The sequence below is a fragment of the Saccopteryx leptura genome, chromosome 4 (assembly GCF_036850995.1).
Source record: "Saccopteryx leptura isolate mSacLep1 chromosome 4, mSacLep1_pri_phased_curated, whole genome shotgun sequence".
Lineage (NCBI taxonomy): Eukaryota > Metazoa > Chordata > Mammalia > Chiroptera > Emballonuridae > Saccopteryx > Saccopteryx leptura.
This window is the reverse complement of record NC_089506.1, coordinates 166,296,815-166,312,953: the sequence shown is the minus strand read 5'-3', so window position 1 is coordinate 166,312,953 and position 16,139 is coordinate 166,296,815. Positions and strand designations below refer to the sequence as shown.

Genomic DNA, 16,139 nt, shown 5'->3' with positions numbered 1-16,139 from the left:
TCTAGGAACAAAGGCAGCCCACATAGGCTTATTTCTCCCCATCAGACAGCACTGGGCAAGCCAGACACCGCCAGCAAGAGACTGATGATGAGCCTCAGCAAAAATAAACAGCCAGAGAAGCACTCTCCTTCCCTGATAGTCCTGAGAATCCCCTTTTCCACAAAAAGAAATTGAACCAGCAGGCAGGAAGAACCATCTAGAGTGGCCCAGCTACAGCAAGCAGCCAAGTCATGAAGCTTCTATGTCCCCACAGGTCCTAAGATCTCCTTCCCTACCCAGACACATCAGAGCAAGCAAGCAGAACTGCATGAGGGACCCAGCTTTAATAAGAGGCCCAGTCCAGGAAGCTCCTTGTTCTCTATGGGCCCAAGACTCTCCTCTCCTGACACAGGGCAGCTAGAGGGCCCAGTAATGAAACCCTACCTCATCCCTTCCCTACTAATTGTCACCCAGGAGCTCAGCCTAAGGAAAACATCTTCTACTAGCTCAAGCAGCACAAGCAGGAACCAGCTGAAGCCCTAGTGGTACCAGATAAATAAAGCAAACCAAAATAACAGCAAAAAAGACTGAAAATCAAACTGTCCTTGGAAGCACAGCCCACAAAAATAGGACAAGACCTGCAAGCTAAACCTAAACAGACTGCCTATGAAAATAAAAGATTGAAATAGGCCCCAATGTCTCCTAACATAATAAATTAAATAATCTAGGATTCAATTAAAAATCGCCTGTCAAGAAAAGAAATCACAACTTGAAAGAGAAAAGACAATCAACTAATGTCAACACCAAGATGAATCAGATGTTGGAATCATCTAAAAAGGATTTAAATCAGCATCATAAAAAAAATGCTTCTTTAATCAATTACAAATTCTCTTAAAACAAATGTAAAAATAGAAAATCTAAGCAAAGAAATAGGAGCTATAAAAAGAACCAGATGGAAATTATAGAACTAAAAACTGCAATGCCAGGAATTAAAAACTCACTAGATAGTAGTGTGGAGATGTCAGAGGATACAATCCCGTCTATAAGGACAGAACAAAAGAATTCAACCAATCCAAAAAACAAGAGCAAACAGATTTAAGAAGAAAACCCAAAAAACATAACAAAGCCTTGCAGATCTGTGGGACAGTAACAAGAGATCCAACATTTGTATCATCGAAGCTCCAGAAGAAGAGAAAGAATATTGGGCTGAAACAATATTCCAAGAAATGTATCCATCTTGGTGAATAAGACACTACATAGCTACAGAAATAAAAACACTATGGTAGCCTGACCTGTGGTGGCACAGTGGATAAAGCGTTGACCTGGAAATGCTGAGGTCGCCGGTTCAAAACCTTGGGCTTGCCTGGTCAAGGCACATATGGGAGTTGATGCTTCCAGCTCCTCCCCCCTTCTCTCTCTTCTCCCTCTCTGTCTCTCTCTCTCCTCTCTAAAAATGAATAAGTAAAATTTTTTTAAAAATTAAAAAAAAAAAAAAGAAAAAACACTATGGTAGAAGATAGGCAATATATCAGTGGAACAGAAATAGACCCACACAAATATGCTCAACTACCTTTCAACAAAGATCCAAAACCAACTCAATGGAGTAGGAGTAAAAATAGTCTTTTTAACAGGAATAACTAGGCAGCTATAGCTCCCGCCCCCAAAAGAACCTTGATCTAACATTTTACACAAAAATTAACTCAACAGGATCATGTACGTAAATGTAAACATAAAACTGAAAAACTTCTAGAAAAAAAAAAGAAAACCAGGAGGAAATCTTCAGGATTTAAGTTAGGCAGAGGTCAGGGACTTAATACAAAAGCAATCCATACAAGAAAAAATTGATAAATTGGGCCTCATCAAAAGTAAAACTTTTTCCCTGCGAAAGCCCACGGGAAGAGGATAGGACAAGCTATAGACTGGAAGAAAACACTTGCAAATCACATATCTGACAAAGCACTAGTACCTAGAATAAAAAGTGCTCTCCAAATTCAACAGTTAAAAACAACAATCTATCTAAAAAAAGATCAAAAGATATGAACAGATATTTCACAGAAAAGGGATATAAAAATGGCAAATAAGCACATAAAAAACTGTTCAACATCATTAGCCATAAGAGAAACTCAATTAAAACCACAATACACCTTTCTTAACCAATCAGAATGGTTAATATAGAATATAATGATGACCAAATGCTCTTGAGGGTGTGAAAAATTTCGATCACTCATTTGTTGCTGGTCAAAAGACAAAATGGTACAGCCACCCTGGTTTCTTATAAACCAAATATTCAACCACCATATGACACCACAATTGCAGTCTTGGGTATTCATGCCAGAGAAATGAAAACACATGTTCACACAAAGACTTACTGGCACACAAATGTTCATAGTAACTTTATTTGTAATAGTCAAAATCTGGATTCAATGTAAAAATCCTTCAACAGGTAAATACATACCACAAAATACTACCTACACTAAAAAGGAACAAACTATATGTATAGGCAACAACTTGGATAAATCTCCAGGAATCCTGCTGAATAAGAAAAGTCAATTCCAAATAAGTTACATTCTACATGATTATACTTATATAACATTCTTGAAATGACAACATTTTGAAAAAAGGACAGACTAGGGGTTGTCATGGTTTAGGGATTGCAGAGAGGGTGAGTGTGGTTATAAAGGTGGCACACAAGGGATTACAGGAGTGTTCAAAGTGTTTAGTACTTCAATGTAGTGATGAATACATGAACCTAGGCATATAATAAAATTTTATACAACCTAATATACACACAACAAAGAAATGCAACTAAAAGTAGAGAAATATGGGCCCTGGCCGGTTGGCTCAGTGGTAGAGCGTCGGTCTGGCGTGCAGAAGTCCCGGGTTCGATTCCCGGCCAGGGCACACAGGAGAAGCGCCCATCTGCTTCTCCACCCCTCCCCCTCTCCTTCCTCTCTGTCTCTCTCTTCCCCTCCCGCAGCCGAGGCTCCATTGGAGCAAAGATGGCCCAGGCACTGGGGATGGCTCCTTGGCCTCTGCCCCAGGCGCTAGAATGGCTCTGATCGCAACAGAGCAACGCCCTGGTGGGCGTGCCGGGTGGATCCAGTTGGGCGCATTCGGGAGTCTGTCTGACTGTCTCTCCCCGTTTCCAGCTTCAGAAAAATACAAAAAAAAAGGTAGAGAAATATGAATGAGATAAGTGGATACGTATCAATGTTAGTATACTGTTCCCATACTATACTAAAGTTTTGCAAAATGTTACCATTGAGGGAAACTGGACAAAGTGTACAAGAGATTATTAATCTACAGTTACCTCAATAAGTATTTCAATTTAAAAGAAAAACAAAGTAGCCTGACCAGGAAGTGGTGCAGTGGGTACAGTATCAGACTAGGATGCAGAGGATCCAGTCTGCATCCTTGAAACCCTAAGGTCACCAGCTTGAGCGCTGGCTCATCTGGCTAGAGAACCAGCTCACCAGCTTGAGTGCAGGCTCGCTGGCTTGAGTGTGGGTTCCTGGACATGACCCCATGGTCACTGGCTTGAGGCCACAGGTTGCTGGCTTGAAGCCCAAGGTCACTGGCTTGAGCCCAAGACTGCTGGCTTGAGCAAGGGGTCATTTGCTCTGCTGTATCCCCCTCTCCCCCCAGTCAAGGCATATATGAAAAAGCAATCAATGAATAACTAAGGAGCCACAACGAATTGATGCTTCTCATCTCTCTCCCTTCCAGTTTGTCTGTCCCTGTCTGTCGCTCTCTCTGTCTCTCTCTTTTTCTTTCACAAAAAAAAGTAATGCCTCCCTGGCCGGTTGGCTCAGTGGTAGAGCGTCGGTCTGGCGTGCAGAAGTCCCGGGTTCGATTCCCGGCCAGGGCACACAGGAGAAGCGCCCATCTGCTTCTCCACCCCTCCCCCTCTCCTTCCTCTCTGTCTCTCTCTTCCCCTCCCGCAGCCAAGGCTCCATTGGAGCAAAGATGGCCCGGGCGCTGGGGATGGCTCCTTGGCCTCTGCCCCAGACACTAGAGTGGCTCTGGTCACGACAGAGCGATGCCCCAGAGGGGCAGAGCATCGCCCCCTGGTGGGCAGAGCGTTGCCCCTGGTGGGCACGCCGGGTGGATCCCGGTCGGGCGCATGCGGGAGTCTGTCTGACTGTCTCTCCCTGTTACCAGTTTCGGAAAAAATACAAAAATACAAAAAATACAAAAAAAAAAAAAAAGTAATGCCTCAACCTCAATTTATAGCTCAGAGGAAAAACAATAAATGTGGAGAGGGTGTCACAAATTCAGCATATTTTTTAGCAGTAATTGGACAGAGTTGACTATGTTAACCATGAGGAAGACAAAAAGGAATTGTAAAAGAATTAGTTAGTCATGATGTAGGCCAAAAATTACAAGAGAGACAAGAGACAAGAGGCCAGGGGTGGGGGAAAAGGGGTAGATAGGAAGGATGGATTATATTAGACTTATTTGTAACATAAATTCCAGTTGGGCAGGGAATTATTATTTTGTTCTCCATCATATCTATAGTGCTTCGCATAGTACCTTGCATATAACAGACAAAATAATCTGTTAAATGAATTAACTGGTTGAGGCATCATGCATGCATTCTCTCATACCCTGATGATCCCCACTTTGCATTCTTCAATCTTTAGGATACTCAGCAACACCAAGCATTAATATTATTACTGCTTCTAATACTAGGTATTAATTTTACAACTCTAACATACAGGTCCAAATTCAAACTCCTTACTTGGTAACTGAAGCTGGCCCCAGACAACCTTCCACCCTCAGCAATAGTATCACAACTTACTACATATGATTGCTTAAACACCTCGTGATCATACCTCTGTGCCTTTGCAGGTGTGCCTTTGCAATCCAAATGTTCTTCCTCCCTTGCCTGCCTGAAGGATTATCAATTCAACTTTAAAGTTTTATTCCCAGTGAAGCCTTCTCTTCATCCCCACAACTACAACCACAACCACCCCTGGCTGACTTAAGTGTTCTCAGGGATCACATATGAATCAGTAATTAATAGAACACTTCCCATAGTACATTTAAACTATTTATTCAGATATATTTCACCCATTAAACTTTGAGGTACATGGAAATCATAACATCATGGATTTTTCATTTTACATCACTGGGGCTTAAATTACTACTAATTAAATACAGTGGGCATTCAAGTTATTATAAACAATTGCAAAAGCAAACCCGTTTTTTAAAAGAAAAACTAAATGAGATTTTAAAACTTCTATAATTTAGCAGACAGTAAATGCAAATCAGGAAGAAACAGTATTATACAAAAGTGTACTCGTGTTATAAGCAAAGATATCTATTTTTAAATAATATCACTAAAAAAATGAAAGTAATAAAAATTCTAATAAACTATTGACTATTTATATTTCTTTAGATCTATCTTATTTAATGTTATTCAGTTTAGGATCAAGCAACATGTTGAGTTTTCAATTCACCATAAATAATTATTAAAAACTTTAAAAGATCCATTAAAATTTTTATGTTCTCAAAAATTAAAAGTTCATTTTATAAAAAATAGATCTACAAATACATTCCTCTAAAATAAAAATGGAAGTTAGTAAATAGCAAAATATAAAACATATAACTAGTTTCTTGGCAGGATAGTAATACAACTCCCATGTTGTTTCTTGTAAATATAAGGATATATGCAAGTATTTGTTATAAATACCTTGTTTTTCAACTTTTGGCTCAACAACTGGTGACTTTTATATTCTCCAATTACACAGATCGAAATAATGTTTTCCTATAGCATAATTAAAGTTGAATATGTATTGAATATTAATTTTCAAGTAAGTTTGAGTTATTTTAACATACAGAAAGTCTAATAAGACAGATTATTTTGAATTATTTCTTTAATTTTAAAAATGACCAAAAAGAAAAAAGCATATCACTAAAGCAAATAAGTGAATAAAAACTATGTAATAGAAACAGGAAATCTTTCATTCTCCCCCACTAGACAGTCATGAGCAAGTAGGAAATTCAACAGAGCTTGGTTTTTTTTTATTTTTTACTGGCTTCTTTATTTTTTTTTTTAGGAGTTTGAATTTATAATCCTTGATAATAAAACCTATCAAAATCACTTTTTCATTCAAGTTACTTTATCCGAATATATTTGTTCATTGATAAAAACTACAAAATCAATAACCAGTTAAAGTATAAAAATAATCATCTAATGGTATTTCTTACCTTTTATAAGCTTTAATACTGACAGAAGTCAGAAACGGTGACTCTATTTGAAAAAAATATCAAGCTGCCTGCAGCAAGACAGAAACAAAGTCACAAAAAGCCGTGAGTATGCAAGTAATAACCACAGTTACAAACCAAAAAACCTGACCACATATGAATACAAAGTGAGCTGTTTTTTTAGAAACAGTTAAACAGGCAGGAATGAATAGTCACCAAAGTTTAACTCTGAAGACATCATTCATTATCAGTTAATAATATATGCTGAACTTGGCCACCTTACAGATACAGTATTTAAAACTTCTGGTATACTTTCTTTATTTGAAAATGTTGCTTCTAGCTTAATTTGAAAAGAAATTAAATTTAAAACAGCACTAGATTGGACAGCCTACTGGAACAGCATTAATGGATGATAATGTCCCACTGCAAGAGTGTAAGTCTATAACCACAAGAATAACATGTTTGTTTTTCTTTTTTGACAGAGACAGAAAGAGACAGAGACAAAGAGAAGGACAGATAGAGACAGACAGACAGGAAGTGAGAGAGATGAGAAGCATCAATTCTTCGTTGCAGCACCTTAGTTGTTCATTGATTGCCTTATCATGTGTACCTTGATCAGGGTGATACAGCAGACCCAGTGATCCCTTGCTCAAGCCAGCAACCTTGGGCTCAAGCTGGTAAGCCTTGCTCAAACCAGATGAGCCCACGCCCAAGCCAGTGACCCCTGGGTTTCAAACCTGGGTCCTCCGCATCCCAGTCCGATGCTCTATCCACTACGCTACCACCTGGTCAGGACAACATGTTTGCTTTTAAATTAACTTTTTTTTAATTCTAAAAATGTATTTGAAAGTACTGACATTCAAAATTATTTGAGAGCAAAATTATTTGAGAGCAGAAATATTTTGGTTGTTTTAAAGTATAAATATAAATCAACAGGTATTTATTGAGTAACCTGGGAGAGAGAATGTTAAAGATATAAAGGTAAATAAAATCTTGATTACTACCTTCAAACAATTTACAGTGTACGAAGAAAAAACAGACAAGTTCACAGGTAAAGATGATACAATTGATTCAAAATTCATTCAGCAACATGTATTGAGCATCTATTCGCCAGGCATATTTCTCAGTGCTAACAATATCAAGACACATAAGATTACAGTCCCTAGCCTGACCAGGCAGTGGCGCGGTAGATAGAGCATTGGACTGGGATGCGGAAGGATCCAGGTTCGAGACCCAAGGTCGCTGGCTCCAGCAAGGGGTTACTCGGTCTGCTGAAGGCCCATGGTCAAGGCACATATGAGAAAGCAATCAATGAACAACTAAGAAGTCGCAACGCGCAATGAGAAACTAATGATTGATGCTTCTAATCTCTCTCTGTTTCTGTCTGTCTGTCCCTGTGTCTATCTCTGCCTCTGTTAAAAAAAAGAAAAAAAAAAAAAAGATCACAGTCCCTAGTCTCAAGCTCACAACTTTTAGGGGTAACAAACCTGGAAACCAATGTCATATAATTCTACAGATTCACAAATACAAACTGGTTACAGGTTCAGTGGGAAAACAGAGAAAGTATACATATTTATAAATGGCCATGGGGGGGGGGGGGTTTCACAGAAATAAAAGCATAAAGTACAAGTGTTACAGACATAGAAAGGAAAGAGCATAGCTGAGTAGAGGACTCAAAAAGCCTTTACTAAGAAAAGAACATCATTTTGCCATATATATGTGTATCTAATCATCACATCGTACACCTTAAACTCACAAAGTATTATATGCCAATTATATCTCACTAAAGCTGGGGGGGGGGGGGTTAAAGGAACATCTCCACAAACTTGGAGGGATACTACAAAAGGAGCATATATACATTGCATCTACATGCTAAGGTGTATGTAGGAGGTGACTTTGGAATTAATCCTAGGTTGAAATCCTACTCTACCATTTAATAGCTATGTAACAGTGCGTTTTAATTAACCTCCTGGAAACTCAGTTTTCTTATCTTCAAAATAGGGATAGTAATACCTACTTTTCAGGGTTATTGTGAAGGTTTGATGAGAAAAAGCATTTAATGTGTCTAACTTCGAAGAGCCATTAAAAAGTAGTCATTACTAATAAATCATAAGAGAGACAGCACTCACACAAGAGAGACTATGGAAGAGCAAGTGATGGAGCAACATTTCTTTCTAAGTAGAAGTTTAAATATGAACAAGGATATACAGGTAGAAAAAAGGGGAATGTATTTGTGAAACATTGCTAATATGAAAGGAAACAGGAACAAAAGGTTTAAAGATTAAGGATGACCACAATGCATATAACCTTGCATGCCCTAAATTCTAGAAATAGAATTGTTATCTAGATAACTCTTAGCCTTTTCCTCTTTCTGTATGATCCATTATTCCAAAAGAGTTTAATTTTCAAATGAAGGTCAAACATTTCTTTCCTTCAAAGAAAGTAACAAACAATGTGGGGAGAAGTCAAAATAATTACAAACTACATATGTGTACATTCAAACAGATTCATTAAAAGCATACACTAGCAGAATGGCAACCATTGAAGTCCCATCACTAATAAATTAAATGAACTAGTCAAAGCCAGTCCCTAAACACTGCAATAAGATAGCCTCTCAGGGAACCCAGACTAGACAACTCCAGATTAGAATAAGGAAGAAAGTAAATTCTATTATTGGTTTTGTGTGTGTGTGTGTGTGTGTGTGTGTGTAATTCACTCTTTTCCCAAAAGGAAAGGTCCCCCATTCCGACCCCGTCTTTTCTCTATAATCATACCCTAATAAATGTGTTCTTTTTCCTGCAGTTCTTCTAGAATTTCATTTAGTTTGTAAATAAACTTCCCTAAATCCCTACCCTTCAATTCCTTACCCTATCTGAAACCTGGCTCCCCCAAAACACAGTGCTCTTGGGTGGAGACTACATCTACCTGACATTTTACCACCCATACCCATGAGACTGGGGGAGGGAGTATTATGGGTAACAATTATCTTGATTTCTTAATGACATTTCCAAATCTCTGCTCTTCCACACTTACTGAAAAATCCCTTCTCGGTTAGAATTTACATCATTCAGCCTTACCAAGTCCTATTCTAAGTAGCTGCTATTTGTCTCCAAATCTTTCTCTCAGTCTCTACTTGCCCTAAAATGTTATTCTCTAACCCAACTCTTATGTTCATTCATGGGTAACCTCTAGTCTTTCTCTCCTCCAAAGACCCAGTTGTTACAACTCCATTTCAACTACCCCGGCTATTGCACATAGCCTGAATCTAAACCTGTTCCATTGCTACTATGGTAAAATTAATATTCCAGTTTTAGGTCGTAACCTACTACATTCCGTCTCTCTGCAGTCTTAACTGTTTCTATACTTACTCTTTTACCTCAAAAAAATCTCCAGCTGCCCACTGGTCAAACCATACTTCCTAAAATGTATCAGCTCTCCCTATATCCTCTCTCTTCTAAGGTGAACATGCCACTTATCATCCAGAACTGGGATACTTTTAAGAGTGAAAGAGATGCTATTCTTCATTATGCCAGAAAAATAAGTGTAAACTTAGACTTTGCCAGGTAAACTGGAGCATAGAGGCCCCTACTTCTGAATCAACTGACTTCCCATAACTTTTTGTCTTTCTACACTTTAATTAATTAATTAATTAATTAAAAAGCAGAGCCTAGCAGTCATTTCTGCACAGGGGCCTCTCGCCCAAATTGCACTCTCTGCCTGCCTGAACTGAGTTACTGCTCCCTGAGTCAATCCTTAGAAAGAGTTCCTGGAGTCCCCTTTCAACCAAAAGGACTGAGGCCTTCCCCATCCAATCCAGAGCTGCACAGCTCTGACCAATCAGAATGGCTCTATTCTGACCAATCAGGGACTAGGGGCAGGCACTTATATCTATATTAGCCAGCTCCCCTTTGGCTCCGAAAGCACTTTCCACTGAAGACTGAAGATCGACGACTGCCTTTCCTGCGCTGTAGCTGAAACACCAAAGACATCAGCCTGCAGAGCAGACTGGCGTGGAGCTGAACAGACCAGCACAGAGCAGACCAGCAGACAGAGCGAGGCAGGATAGAGTGGAGAAGACCATCACAGAGCTGAGCCGCCTAGCTGCAGAGGGGTCTGGCCCAGGCCCTGCTGTTTTCACAGCTGCACTGTGGCAGTATGGAGCCATTCCACTCCAGTGCTGTTTTCACAGCCGTGCTGTTTTCACAGCCATGCTGCATTACTGTTGAGCTGTTGCCACTCAGTTTCCTTCTCCACCACACCCCAAATTAGGGATTTCAGTTGGCATTAAATTTGTACATCCCCATACATTTGATTGTACTGGTTTGTGACTGTTATTCTTGGCTAGTTCTGTCTTCTTCTATATCCAACAAATTTTAAAATTATAGAAGCATAAGTAGAAATCAGTGAATATGTAGGAAAAGCAAATTTTGGAACATTTATATCAAATGATCATATTTTGAAAATTATACAAACATAAACACGCATGCTCTTGAATATATATATATATAAATATATCTTTTTTTAAGTAGAAATTAATACACATCAAACTTACTAACTACCTCTGAAGAGAGACTTGGAATAATGAGGGAAATGTCACTTTCTACTTTATCTACCTCTAGTTTGCATTTTTGTCATCACCTTACCTTCGGTTTACAATGTAAAAAAGACAAAGAAGATCCTCCAAAAAGGTTTTTTAAGACTGAAGATTAAAAAGTTAAAAACAAATTTCACAGATACAATGTTTAACATTAAAAATTATTTCTATTTCAAATATATTTGAATAATATTTCTTTAGAAAATAACAAAGGCATTTATATCATAATAGTTACTTTTGTGAAAAATCTCCCAATTGTATTTCCACTCCTAAAAAGTTTCTGGGTTTTGCTGAATAATTTCATCTCTGTTCTATATCCCAGGCTCCTGAGTATTCTAGCTTCAAATGAGCACCTCAGCAATAAGCCAGTCTAACCACAGGTCCAACTATGGTTGCTTAGCAAAGGAATCTTTTTCCTTTTGTTCTATGCCTTAGAAAAAAAGCCTTTCATTCATTCATTTATTGATTCATACAATAAGTACTTATTAAATGTCTATAGTGTGCCTGGCACTGAGTTAGGTCCTGAGTATACACTGATAAAAAGTACTGGTCCCAGCTTCAGGGAACTTATTAGAGGAGATCAGTTTTAACACATAACAGTAACTGCTACAAGGAATCCCTGTGCAAAGTATAGTACAAGCACAGAAGTATAATCCAAACCTAGATGGAACAAAGGGAAGAAAAGGCTTCACAGACCTCCCTAAACTAACTAGAGTAGTCCCTTCTCTTTTTTTATTTATGATTTTACTTTACTGTGTTTACATAGATTCAAGTGTCCCACCGAATATATTTCCCCCCACCCCCGTTTCCCTAGGTCTCCCTTTACCTGCTCCTCCCAATGCCCTCCCCCCTTCCCTCCAGGATTTGCTGTCCTGTTCTCTATAATGCTCTATTATGTATATATAATTTCATTATTCTCTTTGCCTTCCCTGATCCCATCTTCTCTTCCACTTTCCCTCTGACCACCTTCCCTCTGGTCCCTTTGATCCTGCCTCCGCCTCTGTTCCGTTCCTCAGTTCACATTGTTCACTGGATTCCTCAAATGAGTGAGGTCATATGCTATTATTCTTTCTCTACTTGGCTTATCTCACTTAGCATGATATTGTAGTTTCCAGGTCTATTCATGTTGTCGCAAAAGGTAAGATTTCCTTCTTCCTCACAGCTGCATAGTATTCCATTGTGTATATGTACCACAGCTTTTATTCCACTCGTCCACTGACGGACACTTGGGCTGTTTACAGATCTAGGCTATTGTAAACAATGCTGCCATAAACATGGGGGTGCATTTCTTCTTTTGAATCAGTGAATTGGTATTGTTAGGATATATTCCTTAAAGTGGGATGGCTGGGTCAAAAGGCAGCTAGATTTTTAATTTTTTGAGGAATCTCCATACTGTTTTACACAGTGGCTGCACCAGTCCGCATTCTCACCAGCAGTGCAGGAGGGTTCCCTTTCTCCACGTCCTCGTCAGCACTTATTCTGTGTTGATTTGTTCATGAGTGCCATTCTGACTGGTGTGAGGTGATATCTCATTGTGGTTTTAATTTGCATTTCTCTAATGATTAGTGATGTTGAACATTTTTTCATCTGCCTATTGGCATCTGTATGTCCTCTTTGGAGAAGTGTCTATTCATTTCATTTGCCCATTTTTTGACTGGATTATTTAGTTTCCTGGTATTGAGTTTCACAAGTTCTTTATAAATTTTGGTTATTAACACCTAATCAGATGTATTGGCAAATATATTCTCCCATTGTGTGGGTTGTTATTTTATTCTGTTCATGGTGTCTTTTGCTGTGCAAAAGCTTTTTAGTTTGATATAGTCCCATTGGTTCCTCCTGTCCTTTATTTCACTTGCTCGTGGGGATAAATCAGCAAAAATATTGCTACAAGGGATATCAGAGAGTTTACTGCCTATGTTTACTTCCAAGATGTTTATGGTTTCACAACATACATTTAAGTTTTTTATCCATTTTGAGTTTACTTTTATGAATGGTGTAAGTTGGTGATCCAGTTTCATTTTTTTGCAAGTACCTGTCCAATTATCCCAACACCATTTGTTAAAGAGACTGTCTTTACTCCATCGTATGCTCTTACCTCCTTTGTCAAATATCAATTGTCCATAAAGATGTGGGTTTATTTCTGGGTTTTCTGTTCTGTTCCATTGATCTGTATGCCTGTCCTGCCTTTATGCCAGTACCAAGTTGTTTTGAGTATGATGGCCTTGTAGTATAACTTGATATAAGGAAGTGTGATACCACCTACTTTATTCTTCTTTATCAGTATTGCTGAGGCTATTCATTTTCTTTTTTGGTTCCATATAAATTTTTGGAATATTTGTTCTATATCTTTGAAGTATGTCCTTAGTATTTTAATAGAAACTGCATTAAATTTAAAAATTGCTTTGGGTAATATAGACATTTTAATATTTATTCTTCCTATCCATGAACACAGTATATGATTTCACTTGTCTGTATCTTCCTTGATTTCCTTTATCAATGTTTTATAATTTTCCAAGTACAAGTCTTTAACCTCTTTGCTTAAATTTACTATTAGGTACTTTATTTTTTTTTGTTCCAATAGTGAATGGGATTGTTTTCTTAATTTCTCTTTTAGACAGTTCATTGGTGCTATATAAAAATGCCACTAATTTCTGATTATTGATTTTATATCCTGCCATTTGCTGAATTCATTTATCAGGTAAAGTAATTTTTTGACTGAGACTTTAGGGTTTTCTATGTACAGTATTATATCATCAGCAAATAATGATAGTTTTGCTTCTTCTTTTCCAATTTGGATGCCTTTTATTTCTTCTTCTTGTCTGATTGCTGTGGCTAGGACTCCAGAACTATGTTGAATAAGAGTGGTGAAAAGGGGCACCCCTGCCTTTTTCCTGATCTTAAAGGGATTCTTTTAACTTTTGCCCATTGATTATGATGTTGGCTGTGGGTTTGTCATAGATGGCCTTAATCATTTTGATATATGATCCCTGTATCCCCACTTTGCTGACAGTTTTTATCATAAATAGTACTGGATTTTTTTTTTTTTTTTTTTACAGAGGCAGAGATAGACAGGGACAGACAGACAGGAATGGAGAGAGGTGAGAAGCATCAATCATTAGTTTCTCGTTGCGCGTTGCGACTTCTTAGTTGTTCATTGATTGCTTTCTCATATGTGCCTTGACCATGGGCCTTCCAAGCCAGTGAGCTTTTTTTTGCTCAAACCAGATGAGCCCGCGCTCAAGTTGGCGACCTTGGGGTCTCGAACCTGGATCCTTCCACATCCCAGTCCAACGCTCTATCTACTGCGCCACTGCCTGGTCAGGCATGGGTACTGGATTTTATCAAATGCTTTTTCTGCATCTATTGATATTATCATGTGATTTTTCTCCTTCCTTTTGTCTATGTGTTGAATCATATTGATTGATTTGCGAATATTGTACCAGCCTTGTCTCCCCAGAATAAATCCCACCTGATGATGATGTATGATTTTTTTCATGTATTGCTGGATCTAGTTTGCTAATATTTTGTTGAGAATTTTAGCATCTAAGTTCATCAGGAATATCGGTCTATAGTTTTCTTTCTTTGTAGTTTCTTTGCCTGGTTTTGGAATCAGTATTATGCTTGCCTCATAAAGAGTTTAGAAGTCTTCCCTCCTCTTGAATTTTTTGAAATAGCTTGAGAAGGGTAGGAGTTAGTTCTTTGAATATTTGATAAAATTTGCCTGTAAAGCCAACTGGCTCAGGACTTTTGTTTGTTGGAAGTTTTTTGATAAGTGTTTCAATCTCATTTGATGAAATCGGTCTGTTCAGGTTTTCTGATTCTTCTATATTTATTTTTGAAAGATTATATGTTTCAGGAATTTGTCTATTTCGCCTAGGTTGTCTAATTTTATAGCATACAGTTCTTCGTAATATTTTCTTACAATATTTTGTATTTCTGCTGTGTCAGTTGTTACTTCTCCTCTCTCATTTCTAATTTTATTTATTGTATTTGAGTCCTCTCTCTTTTTTCCTTAGTGAGTCTGGTTAAAGGTTCATGTATTTTGTTTACCTTTCCAAAGAACCAGCTCTTGGTTTCATTGATCCTCTGTATTGTTTTCTAAGCCTCTATGTCATTTATTTCCACTCTGATCTTTATTAATTCCCTCCTTCTACTTCCTCTGGGTTTTTTACTTGCTGTTCTTTTTCTTGTTCTTTTAGATGCGAGGTTAAATTGTTTATTTTAGTTTTTTCTTGCTTCTTAAAGTATGCCTATAGTGCTATGAACTTCCCTCTCTGGACTGCTTTTGCTGTGTCCCATAAATTTTGAGTTGTTGTATGTTCGTTTTTATTTGTTTCAAGAAAATTTTTTATTTCTTCCTTGATCTCATTGTTAGCCCATTTGTTATTTAATAACATGCTATTTAGTTTCCAAGTGTTTGAGTGTTTTTCAGTTTTTCTATTGTAGTTGATTTCTAGTTTCATGCCATTGTGATACAAGAGGATGCTTGATATGATTTCAGTCTTCTTAAATTTGAGACTCATTTTGAGACATAATATGTGGTCTATCCTAGAGAATGAATGTACCATGAGCACTTGAAAAGAATGTATATTCTGCTGCTTTAGGATGAAAGGTTCTGGAGATATCTATTAAATCCAGTTGATCTAGTGTGTCATTTAAGTCTGCTGTTTCTTTGTTAATTTTCTTTCTTGAGTATCTATCCAGTGATATTAGTGGGGTATTAAAATCCCCTACTACTATACCACTGCTGTTGATCTCACCCTAATGTCCATCAAAATCTGCTTTATACATTTAGGTGCTTCTATATCAGGTGCATAGATATTTATAATGGTTATATCTTTCTATTAGATTGTTCTCTTTATCATTATGTAGTGACCTACTTTATCCCTTACTATAGCCTTTGTTTTAAAGTCTATCTTATCAGATATAAGTATTGTTACCCCAGCTTTTTTTTCTTTTCGATTTGCATGAAATATCTTATTCCATCCCTTTACTTTCACTCTATGTGTACCCTTTGTTTTGAGGTAGGTCTCTTGTAGACAGCATATGTACGGGTCCTGTTTTCTTATTCTTATCCACGCAGCTACCCTATGTCTTTTGATTGGAGCATTTAATTCATTTACATTTTGGTTATTATTGATATGTAGTAGTTTATTGCCATTTTATTCTTTAAATCTACATTCCTCTTTTACTAGATTTTTCCCCCTTTGTTCTCTTTAGAGCAGGCCCCTTAACATTTCTTGTAGAATTGGTTTGGTTGTAATGAATTCCTTGAGTTTTTTTGTTTGTTTTTGTCTGGGAAGCTTTTTATTTCTCCTTCAATTTTAAATGATAGCCTTGATGAATAGAAAAGTCT

General features: G+C 37.6%; 1 protein-coding gene across 5 annotated transcripts in view; it reads right to left on the bottom strand.

Moving 5' to 3' along the window:
- Positions 1–16,139, bottom strand: part of FER (FER tyrosine kinase) — a 460,210-nt gene that overhangs the window by 402,336 nt on the left and 41,735 nt on the right. For 2 of the 5 annotated variants that reach the window (XM_066381978.1, XM_066381981.1), the window contains one exon: positions 6,193–6,260. The exons of 2 other annotated variants lie outside the window; for them this stretch is intronic. The gene's annotated coding sequence lies outside the window, so the exon portion shown is untranslated. Of the gene's footprint in view, positions 1–4,814; positions 4,872–6,192; positions 6,261–16,139 lie in introns of all 5 variants that reach the window. One more of the 5 variants, XM_066381979.1, reaches the window with a different exon arrangement.